This window comes from Balearica regulorum, chromosome Z (assembly GCF_011004875.1).
Source record: "Balearica regulorum gibbericeps isolate bBalReg1 chromosome Z, bBalReg1.pri, whole genome shotgun sequence".
NCBI classification, from domain to species: domain Eukaryota; kingdom Metazoa; phylum Chordata; class Aves; order Gruiformes; family Gruidae; genus Balearica; species Balearica regulorum.
The window spans coordinates 58,959,698-58,973,543 of record NC_046220.1 but is presented as its reverse complement, the minus strand read 5'-3'; the positions used below and the strand labels follow the sequence as shown (position 1 = coordinate 58,973,543).

Genomic DNA, 13,846 nt, shown 5'->3' with positions numbered 1-13,846 from the left:
ACTATTCATTATTACTTTAGGTAGAAGGCTAACAATTCTTAGAATGAGCACCTGCTACACATCATGAGAAAAAGGAGGAGCTACAAGACACTTCAAGGTCCTTATGTACATACTTTGCAAAAGGGAGGACATTAATTGCCTCCAGCAACATAATAATAATAATAATCTTTCTGAGGCGTATAGCAAACAATTACCAACACTGAAATATTGAGAAACTAGGGGAAAGGTCATTTGGGCCAGGGTCCCCACGACCACCGACCCATAAGCCCCCTACCCAAATTATACCACCTACTCAAAAGATAGAGGCGGAGAAAGGAACTGAGCATGCGTTCTAGTTTGCATACTAGGCGAAGAAATATGAACCAATTACTGTAATGGGGAGTGTACCACTTTGTAATCTTTGTAACATTTGTGTATAAATATGACAAGAGAACCAATGTTAGGTGTGCCTGATTTGAGGAACTATCCTCCTGACACCCAGCGCTGCAATAAAAGGAAACCCCTGCTTCTTAATGCTAAATTGGTGTTAAGGAGTTTTCTTTCATTCCCGAATTTGGGTGACACATGTATCAGTTCAAAGCAAACAAAACATAGGTCTTTGAACCCTACTCCTTATATTCTCCTTTCAGACCATAATCCCATACCTCTGTGCCACAGACCACTACTGCTGTTTCATAAATTGTAAACCAATGACTGAACATCAAAACTGTCAAGCTATGTAAATTAAATCCCCAATGATGCTTCACAGGTGCCTTGGAATTAAATTTTTCCTTTTTTAATTATATTTCTTTTTGGTGATGGTCATAATCAAACTCATGTCTATAAAACACTGAGAATTACCATCTTATTACCACCATCAAGACAAGCACATTAAATCTTTATTTCTGATCAACTGGAGCAACAGGAAAGCAAGGATGTGTCCCACCCAGAAGCCAAGGAAAGGTAGGTAGGAATCTCCAGAGCATCATTTCTGATGCTTTAAAATCTAACATCCTTGTCTAAGCAAAATACCTTGTTCATTGTAAAAGTCTAGCAGCACACACATATTAAGAGGTCTTCTACCGAGCTCTCTTCCACTGGATGACCGTATTACACATCACCATTTTCACTGCTTTATTATTTTTTACTGTGCAATAGTCCATAGGAGGTAGATGCCACATCAGCCCACAGGACAGCCTCTAAGATGGATACAAATTACTGTACATACTGTATTTTAGCTTCTCAGATCTTAAAAAACTCTTCAAAAACAGTGAGATTCCATCATGGTGCTCACAGACCAGCCAGTTTCCATTCACAATGTTCATCCCACTGCTTCCTCTCAACAAGCATGGCAACTGAACCAAACTGTATTTTTGAATTTACACATTCCATCTGAGTTAAGTTACATACATATACCTAAAGGTTCACTCACACCTTCCCAAGCACCAGGAGCCGTGCTGACCAGCAATCATGTCTAACATGGTACAGAACACTCTTTTACATGCGGATCCTTGCTGATTAAAAGACCTTGGAGGAATTAAATGAAAGGAAAAAAGCAGCAAGCTGAAAATACACACATAATAAATACCACACTCCCAAAGCCAGAGTTTTAGACCTTTACAGCCAAGGTTTTTGACATCATCTTTCATTTTTACACTTGGCTCTCCTGAACATCTAGAGCATGGGGGATATGCAGGGGACAAAGCATAACCCTCAGCTAGCAGCTTCACAAGCACATTCACTTACTGCCTTCTAACAGTATTCAAACTGAGAGGTAAAATAAACCCTTGCCTCTTAAATTTATCATGAAGCAGCCTGCACTAATGTTGATTACTTCACCACACATTAGTGGTTCATGAAGCAAGTGAACAGAAGAAATGCAGCTAAACACCTTTCAAAATCTATCCTTTCAATAATTTGAGACAAAAAAGAAACTTAAATCTTCCTCCAAAAAACATCACCCCATTCACGGCTATCATATTTCTTTAATTTGTTGAAGCCACAGCCATTTTGTGCTCCTTAGCAGGGAAAATATTTAGAGTCTCCAAAAAGGGTCACATTTTTTAACCTTTTAAAAATAGATTTAGGTTTTAAAACACAAAAACACTCTAGAAAAATGCCTCTTAGACAGAAGCCTGCTCCTGAGGTTGGCAAAATGTACTCTTTACACATTCCTGTATTAACATTCTTAATGTAGCATTTTCATTTCAACTAAAAATAAAATGGGGCTCTAGATTTTAGAAACCTTAGAAATCTGAAACATGGGTTATATATTACTGAAAGACAAAAATAAAATCACATTTATATGTAAGGTCACAAAAACAAAATAAAATCTGTTTGACACCATCGCCAGACATCTGTCTCATCTCCCTTACTCCTTTTAACACCCATTTTGACAGAGATAGTAGCTCTACAATAATGAATTTTTTAATTTAGAATTGAATACCCCGTAGTTTGGGCACAGTGAAGCCATGAGACTAGAGCAAAAGCAAACTCTTTAAAGAGTTCTTATCGCACAGTTGTACTGTTTACTGACAGGGGAGCAAAGAAGTGGACCTGAAATGTTTGGTTCTACAAATGCATTCAAATGCATGCTCCAATGCTATCTGTGACACTCATCACTCAGGCTTGGCCATCCACCAAACTGCTATGACTAACGAACAAAGCTAGGGGACATACTGTGTGTTTAATGACACTTTTGTAATTTGCATTCCACGTTCATGAACACCTAGAACCGCACAACAAACTCTACAGCCGTTAAGAGATGATGATAAGCCTGAAAGATACAACTCACACAGCTCAATGAGTCAGTAGGAAAATCTGTACATTTTTGAAAATTCTGTAATTTTTGAAGAATTTCAGCAGACAACATTCAGAAAAATTCCAAAAACATTTCTGAGAGAGGGGGTGTGAAGATGCTACAGATGTGGTAATATTCAAGCTAATACAGAAGAGAAAAAAAAAAGGAGTGCTCCAGTCAAAAAGTATGAAAATTCCTGATGCAAAAGACTTCTGTAGCTTCAGTACTTGGGCACAAACATGCATGGTGATACACATTCTGCTTGCTGTTCTAGTTAGCACCTTAGCACCTAAAAGACTCATTTGTAGAAGGCACAGAGAATGTATGTTCCTGCCTTGAGATTACCACATCCCTCACCTACAAATGGGAAATCATGATGTGTAGGTGCCAACTGGCTGATGTGTGGCAATCCAGAGAGTTGGGGTTTGGCTGGCAAAACCAAAAATTGGAACTGGATCTTCTGAGTCATAGGCTATGCTTCCTATATCCTGGTACAAATTCTTCTTACAAGTGTTATTCAGATGAAAAGAATGTCGGTCCATTTCACACACCATACCCTTCTGATGTGGCCCCACAAAGGAACTATTCTCAGGGGAGACAATGGGAACTTCTCTTGAATAACAGCAGCAGTTTCGGATCGAGAAAAGGAATACTCCTCCCTGACATTACATAACAAAATGTTGGCAGACATATCTGATTTACGAGTCAACTGAGAAGGCCAGATGAGTTTCCTGGTAGACTATTATTAAAATACATCTACGTGATCACTTTCTTTGTTGCACTTGATACTCAAACACCACTTTGGAAAAAGAAAAGCACTTAAGTACTCAAATCTTTTCACCAGATTTTGTCCTGTCAATTTTTCATACTGAATTCACAGAATACAGTTCATTTGCTACCTATGTGGAAAAATCCCTCTTACTCAAATGCCTTCTGAAATCCTATTTCCACAAAGCGTGGCAGAGAGCAAATTATCTCTACAACAGAAAAAAACTTGTGTCGTCTATTAGACTTTCTATCACATTCGCGTGCCTTGCAATCAGGAGAACTACCTCCGGTTTTGTACAGGATCAAATACAGAAGCAGGAGTAAGTCCATAAAAATGAAAAAGCACGTTGGAGCCTTTTTTCTGTACAAGAATCACTGTCCAGGTTGAAAACTTGTGCAACTCTTAAGGTGCACAGACCAGTGTCCCAACAAAATGCTACCAAGGACTGCTTGGAAAGTTGTTTCTTGGAATTTTACCGTTAGAAATGTTTTCATTTCCTTTACATTTTTTGGTTGTTAAAGAAGTTAAAGTAAACACATTTAAAACTTCTTTTGCTCCGGCCAAAAAAGGCAAGCACTTTCATGATTAAAACCAAATACCTTGTCCACTTAGGGAGTGAAAAAACACGAGACGATCTTACGGCAAAACAATGAACAAAAAAGGGAAAAAAACCCATATATATTAAAAAAGAAAAAAAAATCTTCCCTTTCCCCTACTGTGGCACTTTGAAAGGTAACTGACAGCCCACGGGAAACGTTTTCCCCGGACACGAGCGAAGCCCGCCCGGGCGCACCGCGCACACCGGCGGCAGGACCGCGGCTCAGCCCGCAGAACGCCAACGCCGCAGCTCCCCGGGGCTTGACGTCGCGCCCCGGAGAAGGGAGAGCGCCACCCGCCGCCCCCAGCCCAGCGCCGCCCCCGGCCCCCGCCCCGACGCCCACCCTCACTCGGGGCCGGGGGCTGCCGGGCAGCAGGTGCCGCGGGCAGGGCTCGCCCCTCCGCCCCGAGGGCAGCGGCCGCCTTACCTACGCGGGGCGTCCCGGGCGAGGCTCTGCCGCCGCCGCCCGCGCTGCCGGGGAAGGAGGCGGCGCTGCCGACCCGCCGCCGGGGCCGTCCCTGCGGGAGCCCAGCGGGGCGCGCCCGGGCCCGCGGATGCACCGCCCCCGGGCCCCGGCAGCCCGCGGGGCGAGGGAACAAAGCCGCGCTGTGATGGCCCCGGGCAAGGGGGAGGCTGCTGCCCGGCTCCCCGGGAGCGGCCCCCGAGGCAGCCCGTCTCCGCCGGGGACGAGGCAGCCGCGGGTGGCAGCCCGCCCCACCGGTGCCCGTAGCCGCGCTTGCTCGACGGGGCGGGCGGGAAGGCGGCACCCCCGCGGGGAGCACTGCGCGGCCCCGACGGCGCCCCGGCCCCGGGAGGGGGAGCACCGGCCCCAGCGCCTTTCGGAGGGGAGCGCTGCCCTCTCCCGGCCGGAGCGCGGCTGCAGGCGTCGGGGTGCGAGCCTGCCGGCGGAGCAGGCGGGGTCGGGGGGCAGCCCGCGGCACCCCCGCGCAGCAGCCGGAGCCCTCCCCTCCTCCCCGCCCGTCGGGCCGCGGTCCCGGAGCCCGCAGCACTCAGCGGGGCGCTGCCCACGCAAGGGGCTGATGGATCACACTGCTGCCCGGACGCTCCAGACATGTTTCATGCGGCATAGTACACTGGTCCCGACAGACCACACCATATTTTGGCTTTTCAGCTGCTGGACATACACAATACATAACTTCAGCTATCCTTAAAATCATCTTATAATGCTGACTCCCTAAGCTTATTCTGACAACCTGTTTCACCAGTAAGGACAGTAGAGCACTGAAGATGTGGTGTTGAGTATCAGATTGGGGGTAGGGACTTACCAAGTTCCCTCTCGCTGCACTGCAACTTAATTCATGACCTGTTTGCTGCAGGTGCACAGCATACTTTCTTTGTAACAGCGGCATTTAGCACAATGGTGTGGGGATGAAAGTTTATGCAAGTGCTGTAAGCAATGTGTGAAAGAATTACCGTTTACTGTGAAGCAGCGACGGGAACACTAGGAAGATGTATATTTCCTTAGTATCCCAAATACCTGGGAAACAGAGAATAAAGGTAATCAGAGGAAGAGAAAACATGAGACAGGTGGATCTGTTCAGTCCAGAATTAGAGCTTAAGCTGGGTCTAAGTATTAGGGTTAAGTAGGTAAGGCGGCTGTTGCCCCATTTAAAATTGATTAAGCCAATAGTAAAAAAAAAAATCCAAGTCCTCTGAGAGTATCTTGTGAGATGAAAGCATGCTCTATTGCCATACCTCTTTTCCATCCTATACTCCTCTCCCATACCCACAAGGATAGTTGCAAGTCCTGACTTTTAACCACTGAAAACGACTTGAAATAAGAATAGTAAACACATTAACTTTAATAATATGTGTTGACTGTATTGATAGTTTTAAAAAAAATTGTACATAGGAAACAGCAACACAATTCACACTGACATTTTCCTTAGCTGATATTCAAAGGCCTACATGTTGCATATTCAATTAATAGAAAAGCTATAGCCAAGCTGGTAAATACACTGAAAGTTCCTGGTTAGGAGCACAAGATCACAACCCAACTCACATTTCATAATCAAAAATTGAAGCTTCTCAGTTATTGTGTTCTTACCACATGTCTTTAATGCAATTAAACCTAATTCACTTACCTTCACCCGTCTAAACACACGATAGTTTCACTAGCATTTTTAAAAAGGAGTTATATTAGAGCACAGGTCATGAAGGTACCTCCCTGAAGAAGAGAAAGAAGCCAGTAAAACCCCATCACCCCTTGTGTTTCAGCAAGTTTCATGGGTTTACATGGTGTGTGTCCATGTCTAAAATTTGAAACTTTTCATTGGTTTGCTTTGGGTGGCTCATCACACAGACAAACATCTGCACAGAGCACAAGGAAGCAGGGACTTTCTCTGCTGTACTTGTCAGAACAAGTCCAGAACAAGTCCACAACAATGAGACTGAAAAGGTAATATACCCACTGGCAACGGTGCAACAAGGACTTTTGAAAGTTAAATTTGCAAGGAGAAAAAACAAGAGATACAAGTTGATGGGGTGCAGCTAGGTTAGGGATGGCTTGCAACCATCTTACAGAACCTTTCCTCTACATCCAGCCCCAGCATACTTTACCAGAAGCATACATAAAGATTGCTTTACTTCAGTTGCTGTGTTCACTTACCACTGAATACAGAAAGCTATCCAAGAAAAGAAGACAAGCATAAGTGCATCTACAGCAGGTGGAGACCCTCAGGATTTCAGTTCCAGATTTTCCTAATTGAAAGGGTTATGTAATTAACTAATTAGGGGTTGTAATTTAATTTACATAATTTCCAACACTATGAAGTATTACTGTAAGATATGGACTTAAACCTCAATTCCAGAGGAAGCTACCTCTTGCATTTCTATCATGCAAACAAGGATTTAGGTAAGCTTTTTTTATGTGTTGGGACTATGCATGCAATATGACAAGTAAAATTTGCTAGACCACATTCAAATATCAAAGGAAAAAAAAAAACACATACCTTCAGAGACTGTCTTCAGATCAGATAGAACATCCTGCCATCAAAGTAATCACTGTTGCCCAGGACTTACATGTCACTGACTAATGTTTACTCAGTTTTTAATGATGCGCAGAATGGTTTCTGCTTGAATAGATTGGTTATTAAGAACAGCTTAAAGCAAGGAATCTGTGATCTGCCAACTACTACCTCAATTAATAAGAACTGAAATGTTTAGATGAATGCTTACCTTTCAACGCATACACGCAAAAAATAATACCATGAAATGGAAAGCATCATAGGCAAGGAGGCAGTGAGGTGGCTTCTTGAGCTTACTAATATTACTACTACTTACTTAGTACTTCCTTACCATGCCTCACCCTACTCCTCCTCTTCTCAGCCCCCTGGCACCCCAAGTGACACAGCTTGGAGAAAATTCTCCAAGTAAACTTCTGAAATTACACTCTTAATAAATGCTTACTGAAATAAGAAAAATGCAGAAATAACCCTTGCCTGAAAACCAAAGGTGGTGTTAGAAGTCATGGTACAGTAAGCTCTAGAAAGCAAAATAATTCTCATTGAACACATAAAAAGAAAAGTAGACAAGCCACTTTAAGTCCTCTTCCATCAGAATGTCATTGCAGGTACAAATAGCTATGTAGATAAGGATTAAACTCACAACTTACACTCAAATCTTTTTATAACACAGTGTTTTGACATTTCCTATATGCCTTTTCCTTCATTTTTAAAGGGTACGGTGAATGAAGAAGTCTTGAAAACTACATATGGGGGCTTTTTTTGTTTCTTTAGTTTTGCCTATTTTTCAAGGGTAAAATGTGTGTGATCTTAGCTGAAAATTTGCTCTGTAGCTACAAAATCTGTATTTTAAATCATAAACTGCAATATACTATAAAATCTTATGTTTTTCCATAAAACCTCTGACTTCTTTGTTTTGCAGTATTTCAGTAGGTTAGGTTACAGGCTCCGAGCACAGAATGTCAGTGAAAGGTAGGCTGTGGTTAACCAGAGCAACCTGAAAATGTTTCAGGTCGGTATTGCAACTGTAACCTTGTTAGAGCCATTACAAACCCTTTTTGTTTGCTTTTAAATGCAGAGGCGTGAAAAAGGCTGAAGACTAATGATGGCCGTTTGCTGGCAATAGCAATGCCAAGTTCACCATGCAGATGGACTTCTGCAATATAAGGAGGTCGCTTTGTCTGGGCAGGGTCAGAAAAAAAATTTGAATCTGTGAAGGGGTATGCTTTATTTCTTTGTTTGCTTTTTTTAATTAAGTGATGTCTCAAGCCTGCCCTAATGTGCTCAAAATTTCTCTTAGCGCAGCACACTCTTTCACACTGAGTCAAACTCGTGACATTTCAAACCTAAAGCAGAAATCCTTGACAGAAGGTTGAATGATCAGAAAGCGTCAAGACATGTATTCTGCATCAAAATTTCAGATTTTAAATGTGTAATGTTTCCGTTTACTGTTGCTAGCACAAGAACTGGTTTACGCTGTCTCAACTCCAGAATTCTATCAGTGATTAAATAAAAGTGACTACTCTAAGTAGGAACCTATTTCATTTGAGGACTAGAGTAAGCGCACACCTTGAGACAGTAATTGAACTTAAATAACTCTCTTGTGACGGCTCATGTACTAAGTCATGGGGGAACTCAGCCTGGTACATGTACAGCAAGAATATTTCCATCTTCTTTTATATCCATCTATTTCACAGCACTTCCTGCCACATCAATCAATCAATCAATCAGAAATTGCTTGGTTTATTAGTCAATTCAATATTACACTTCCACAGCATTGCTCATTCCCTTCACATCTTATCATTTTCTCTGTCAAATACTTTATGCTTTGTAGAGCACCCTTTTAGCAACTGCCATTACCAGTACATTTTCACAAATAATATCACTCAGCCCCTTCCACTAAAGGTTAATGATGCACAATGCCAAAACTACTCAAGAACATTAATATTTTCTACAACAAAAAAATCGAGAACAAATTTTGCCTTCAAATATCATATTTTATATTATTCAGCAAGACAAGTTTATTTAAAAGTTATATATTTATTATATCAAGTAAATTTCAAAAACCTGACCCAAGCTGTCTTATTTCACATGCTGTTGGCACTCTGATGGGAGCAGCAATAAAGATGATCTGGTTAGAAGGGGAAAGACACTGGACAGAAGATGATGTCTGCTGAAATACTGACCAAGAAAGTACTTGCCAGCCTGGGAACCAGAGCATCCTTGAGAAGCACATCTTTGAAGTGCAGCTGGGCACCAAGAAACTGGAGATATCCTGAGATACCCTTGATATGCACAAAAGCAAGGAAATGTAACAGCAACATATCATCTGCAATGGTGAAAAATGGCCTGGAAAAAAAACAGGAAAATGTCCTGAGAAAGTAGGAAATGGTAAATGTTGTTGTCTGTTCTAACTGAAAGACCAGGAAAACAGCCTGAAAAAATAAAAACTGGTCTGAGAAAATAGAAAACATAATTTTCTATTGTCTGTCCCACGTGGTGGTGTCCTATGCCCTCTTATGTCTCTTCAATACAAAAATTACTCACTTTTTACCCAAAATGAAGCCTCTCTCTGGGAAAACTTCCCATGTACGCATCCTTTTCTGTAAGATCTCCTAGACAGATTGGACCCTTGCTGGGGACACCTGGCTGCCTCCAAACTCTGTGATGCAGATCATCTTTGAAGCAAGACGTTGACCATTGTTGATTGGTCCCACTTTTGGGACCTGTTTCATTGGCCCAAATTCTATGATCAGTTTATACATGTGTTTATAAGTAATTAATCATATGTGCTGCATTACAAGTGGTACTTTTTTATAGCCTGTAATACTGAAATATATACCTGCTTTGTTATTGATTACTATTAATAGTGATTACCATAACTGTTGAAACGTTCATTAGCTTTCCAGGTAACAATTTTGTAGGAACTTGTAATATGTATCTAATTACTAACCATAAGTATACTTCCTTTGTTAGAGGTGGTTTGTAGTAATATGTAAAACAGTAAAGAAATTTAGGAACCAAACTCTCTGTGTGCTTGAGTATTAAGGAATCCTCCAAACCCACCGTTGTGATCTCTGCACCCACAGAATGCGTAACCCCTAAATTGTGTAAGAAAGTGAACATAATCTAAAAAAATGCCACCTGGTAGATGCTACACATGACATCATCACTGAAATTCTTAATGGCTTATCAAAAAACAGGTGCAGCTAATAATGCTAAATAAGAGAGCAAGCACACTCCATTCCCCATCCTGCTTGTCTTTCTATTTGCAGGTGTTGAAACTTATTGCATTAAAATGACACACTTCTGGTATTTTATAAATGGTGAAACAAGCATGGGGTTGTGAAATGACTTTTCAAATGGTCACTTAATAGCCTCACATTACTTGAGAGCATTGTTGTAAAAGTGGCAGATGATGATGGCAAACAATGAGAAAGTGTTCCATTTAGGAGGGAGAAAAGTATATTCCATTCTTTTAATTCACCCAGAAAACTGTAGTAAATTTTGTAACCACCTAAGGACAACTATGTCTATTAAATAAAACTGTTTCAGTTTTAGAAGCCTTCCAAGACCAACCACCAAGTCTTTAAATGGAACCAGTTCAACTACAGTGCAACAAAAAGACCATGTCTAAGAAGTAATAAGGGACAAAATAATTTTTAATCGGTAGTACAGAGAAAGCCAGCAATAGTAGATGAAACCAAATACCTGATCAATCCAGATCTCCAAGAGTCAGAGCTAACCATCACCTATTTTCACTTCATTTGATATTGAAAGATATGCAGGGAAAAAATAGAAGTATGTATATGCTCTTCATAAGAGCAGCTTTAACATCTTTTGTAAATTCAGATAGTGATGCAACAAACCTACCAGATCCTAAGTTCCCTTTCAGATGGGGAAACAGCATCATAATTCACAAAACAGTTGAGGTTTGGGAGCTCGTCTAGTAGCCATCTTCACCCTCCACTCCCACACATCAACTCCCTGAGCAGAAAGGCAAAGACAGGGTTGACAATTAAATATCCCCATGGTTACGTTAGCACTCCACTCCTGCCAAATGAAGTGTGGAAATACTGCTTCTCACTTACACTGGAGGAAGCAGCCTCTTTTTCTCAGTGTATACTAGAGACACACAAACCCAAGAATTACGCATGCAGAGAGGAACAAAATCAGTGGGGTGTAACTGCTAATGAGACTACATTTTGCCTTCTGAAGAACAGAAGAGGTCAGAGCCACTTCCCAGAGAGAGCACGCAAGGAAGTGAGTTCTCCAGAACTCCATTCCAGACCTTATTTTGATCCAACTAGTTAAATCTGAGGGAGTCATCTTCAGAGCCACAGTCTGACAACATCTTGTTTGTCTTCAGTAAGCCTTAACAAGGTAATGGGGGTAACACCAGTTTTCTGAATCCAAATATAAAGTACACACACACACACACAATATGTGGTCCCACTTAAACTACTGAGTTTTTTCATAGAATCATAGAATAGCTGAAGTTGGGACCCACAAGGATCATCAAGTCCAACTCCCTGCTCCTCATAGGACTACCTAAAACTAAACCATATGACTAAGAGCCTCATCCAGATGCTCCTTGAACTCTGACAGGCTTGGTGCCGTGATTCTCTGGGGATCCTGCTCCTGTGACATACCATCCTCTCAGTGAAGAACCCTTTCCCAATGCCCAATTCTCCTGATGCAGCTTCATTCCTCCTCCTCATGTCTTGTCACTGGTCACGAGAGAGAGGAGATCAGCACTTCCTCTCCATTGTCCACCCTTGAGGAAGTTGTAGGCTGTGATGAGGTCACCCCTCAGCCTGCTCCAAGCTAAATAAACCAAGTGACCTCAGCTGCTCCTCTTCAGTCTTACCCTCAAGACCTTTCCCATCCTGGTCACTCTCTTCTGGACACACTCTAGTAGTCTGATGTCCTCCTTACATTGAGGCGCCCACAACTGCAGACAGCAGTGGATGAGGGGCCGCACCAGTGCAGCGCAGGGTGGGACAGTCACCTCCCTTGACCAGCCAGCGATGCTGTGCTTGATGCGCCCAGGGCACGGTTGGCCCTTTGGGCTGCCAGGGCACAGTGTTGACTCATATTCAACTTGCCATCAACCCAAACCCCCAGACCTCTTCTTGTGGGGCTGCTCTCCAGCCTCCAATCCCCCAATTTGTATGTATAACCAGGATTACCCCCTCCCAGGTGGAGACTCTGGCATTTGATCTTGTTAAATTTCATATGGTTGGCAATTGCCCACCTCTCGAGTCTATCCAGATCTCTCTGTAAGGCCTCTTTACTCTCTAAGCAGTCCACAGCTCCTCCTAGTTTAGTATTGTCAGCAAACTTACTTAATGTATATTCGATTCCTGTGTTTAGATCATTTATAATTGGATTTTTGCACAGGAGTTAGCAGGGTTCATCAAAAGAGCTTCAAACTAGATTTGAAGGGGGAAGAGACTAAAACCAGGCTTACAAGAGACAAGCCTGGAGGAGGCACACCAGTGTTTGTGGGACAGTGTGCTAGTGAGGTATTTTGGTCTGACATCTCAGTGAAGGTAGGAGATGGAGAACCATGCAACAGCAGACACAAGGGTTACTGATGGGTTAAAAACCATGGAAGTGTGTGAGAACGGCCAGGTAGGAATTAGGGCTTCTCCCCTCAAAAAGATGGCCTGACTGAGGTGCATCTACATCAATGCATGCAGCATGGGCCACAAACAGGAGAAGTTGGAAGCCATTGTGCAGCAGGAAAACCATGATACAGTTGCCATCATGGACACATGGTGGGATGACTCATGCAACTGGAGTGCTGCAATGGATGGCTACAAACTCTTCAGAAAAGATAGGCAAGGAAGGAGAGGCGGTAGGGTGGCTCTGTATCTTAAGGAGTGTTTTGATCGTTTAGAGCTTAATGATGATGATGATGACAGGGTTGAGTGTTTATGGGTAAGAAACAGGATAAAGGCCAATAAGGCACATATCATGGTGGGAGTCTGTTATAGACGTTCCAACCAGGATGAAGAGGCAGATGAAATATTCCGTAAGCAGCTGGGAGAAGTCTCACAATCACTATCCTTTGTTCTTGAGGGGGACTTCAACTTACCAGACGTGTGCTGGAAATACAATACAACAGAGGGGAAGCAGTCCAGGGGGTTTCTGGAGTATGTGGAAGATAACTTTGTGACATAGCTGGTGAGTGAGCCAACTAGGGAAGGCACCCTGCTGGACCTGTTGTTGGCAAGCAGAGAAGGACTTGTGGGTGATGTGATGGTTGGAGGCCATCTTGGGCATAGTGATCATGAAATGACAGAGTTTTGGATTCTTGGAGAAGTAAGGAGGGCGGGTCAGCAGAACTGCCACCTTGGACTTCCAAAGGGCAGACTTTGGCCTGTTGAGGAGCTTGGTTGACAGAGTCCCTTGGGAGGCAGTCCTGAAGGGCAAAGGAGTCCAGGAAGGCTGGATACTCTTCCAGAAGGAAATAAAGTTGCAGGAGCAGGCTGTCCCCATGTCCAAAAGACAAGCTGGCAGGGAAGAAAACCAGCCTGACTGAACAGAAAGCTTTGGCTGGAACTCAGGAGAAATAAGAATGCTTATGACCTTTGGAAGAAGGGGCAGGCAACTCAGGAGGACTACAAAGATGTCATTAGGCTATGCATGGAGAAAATTAGAAGGGTCAAAGCCCAACTAGAATTTAATCTGGTTACTGCCATTAAAAA

At 42.8% G+C, this 13,846-nt stretch overlaps 1 protein-coding gene across 4 annotated transcripts in view; it reads right to left on the bottom strand.

The window, feature by feature from the left end:
- The window catches only part of ARHGEF28 (Rho guanine nucleotide exchange factor 28), a 129,915-nt gene extending 125,140 nt beyond the window's left edge, over window positions 1-4,775 (bottom strand). For 2 of the 4 annotated variants that reach the window (XM_075741170.1, XM_075741172.1), the window contains exon 1: window positions 4,574-4,775. The gene's annotated coding sequence lies outside the window, so the exon portion shown is untranslated. The remainder of the gene's footprint in view (window positions 1-4,573) is intronic. The other 2 variants (XM_075741173.1, XM_075741174.1) reach the window with 1 other exon arrangement.
- Window positions 4,776-13,846: the final 9,071 nt, after the last annotated feature.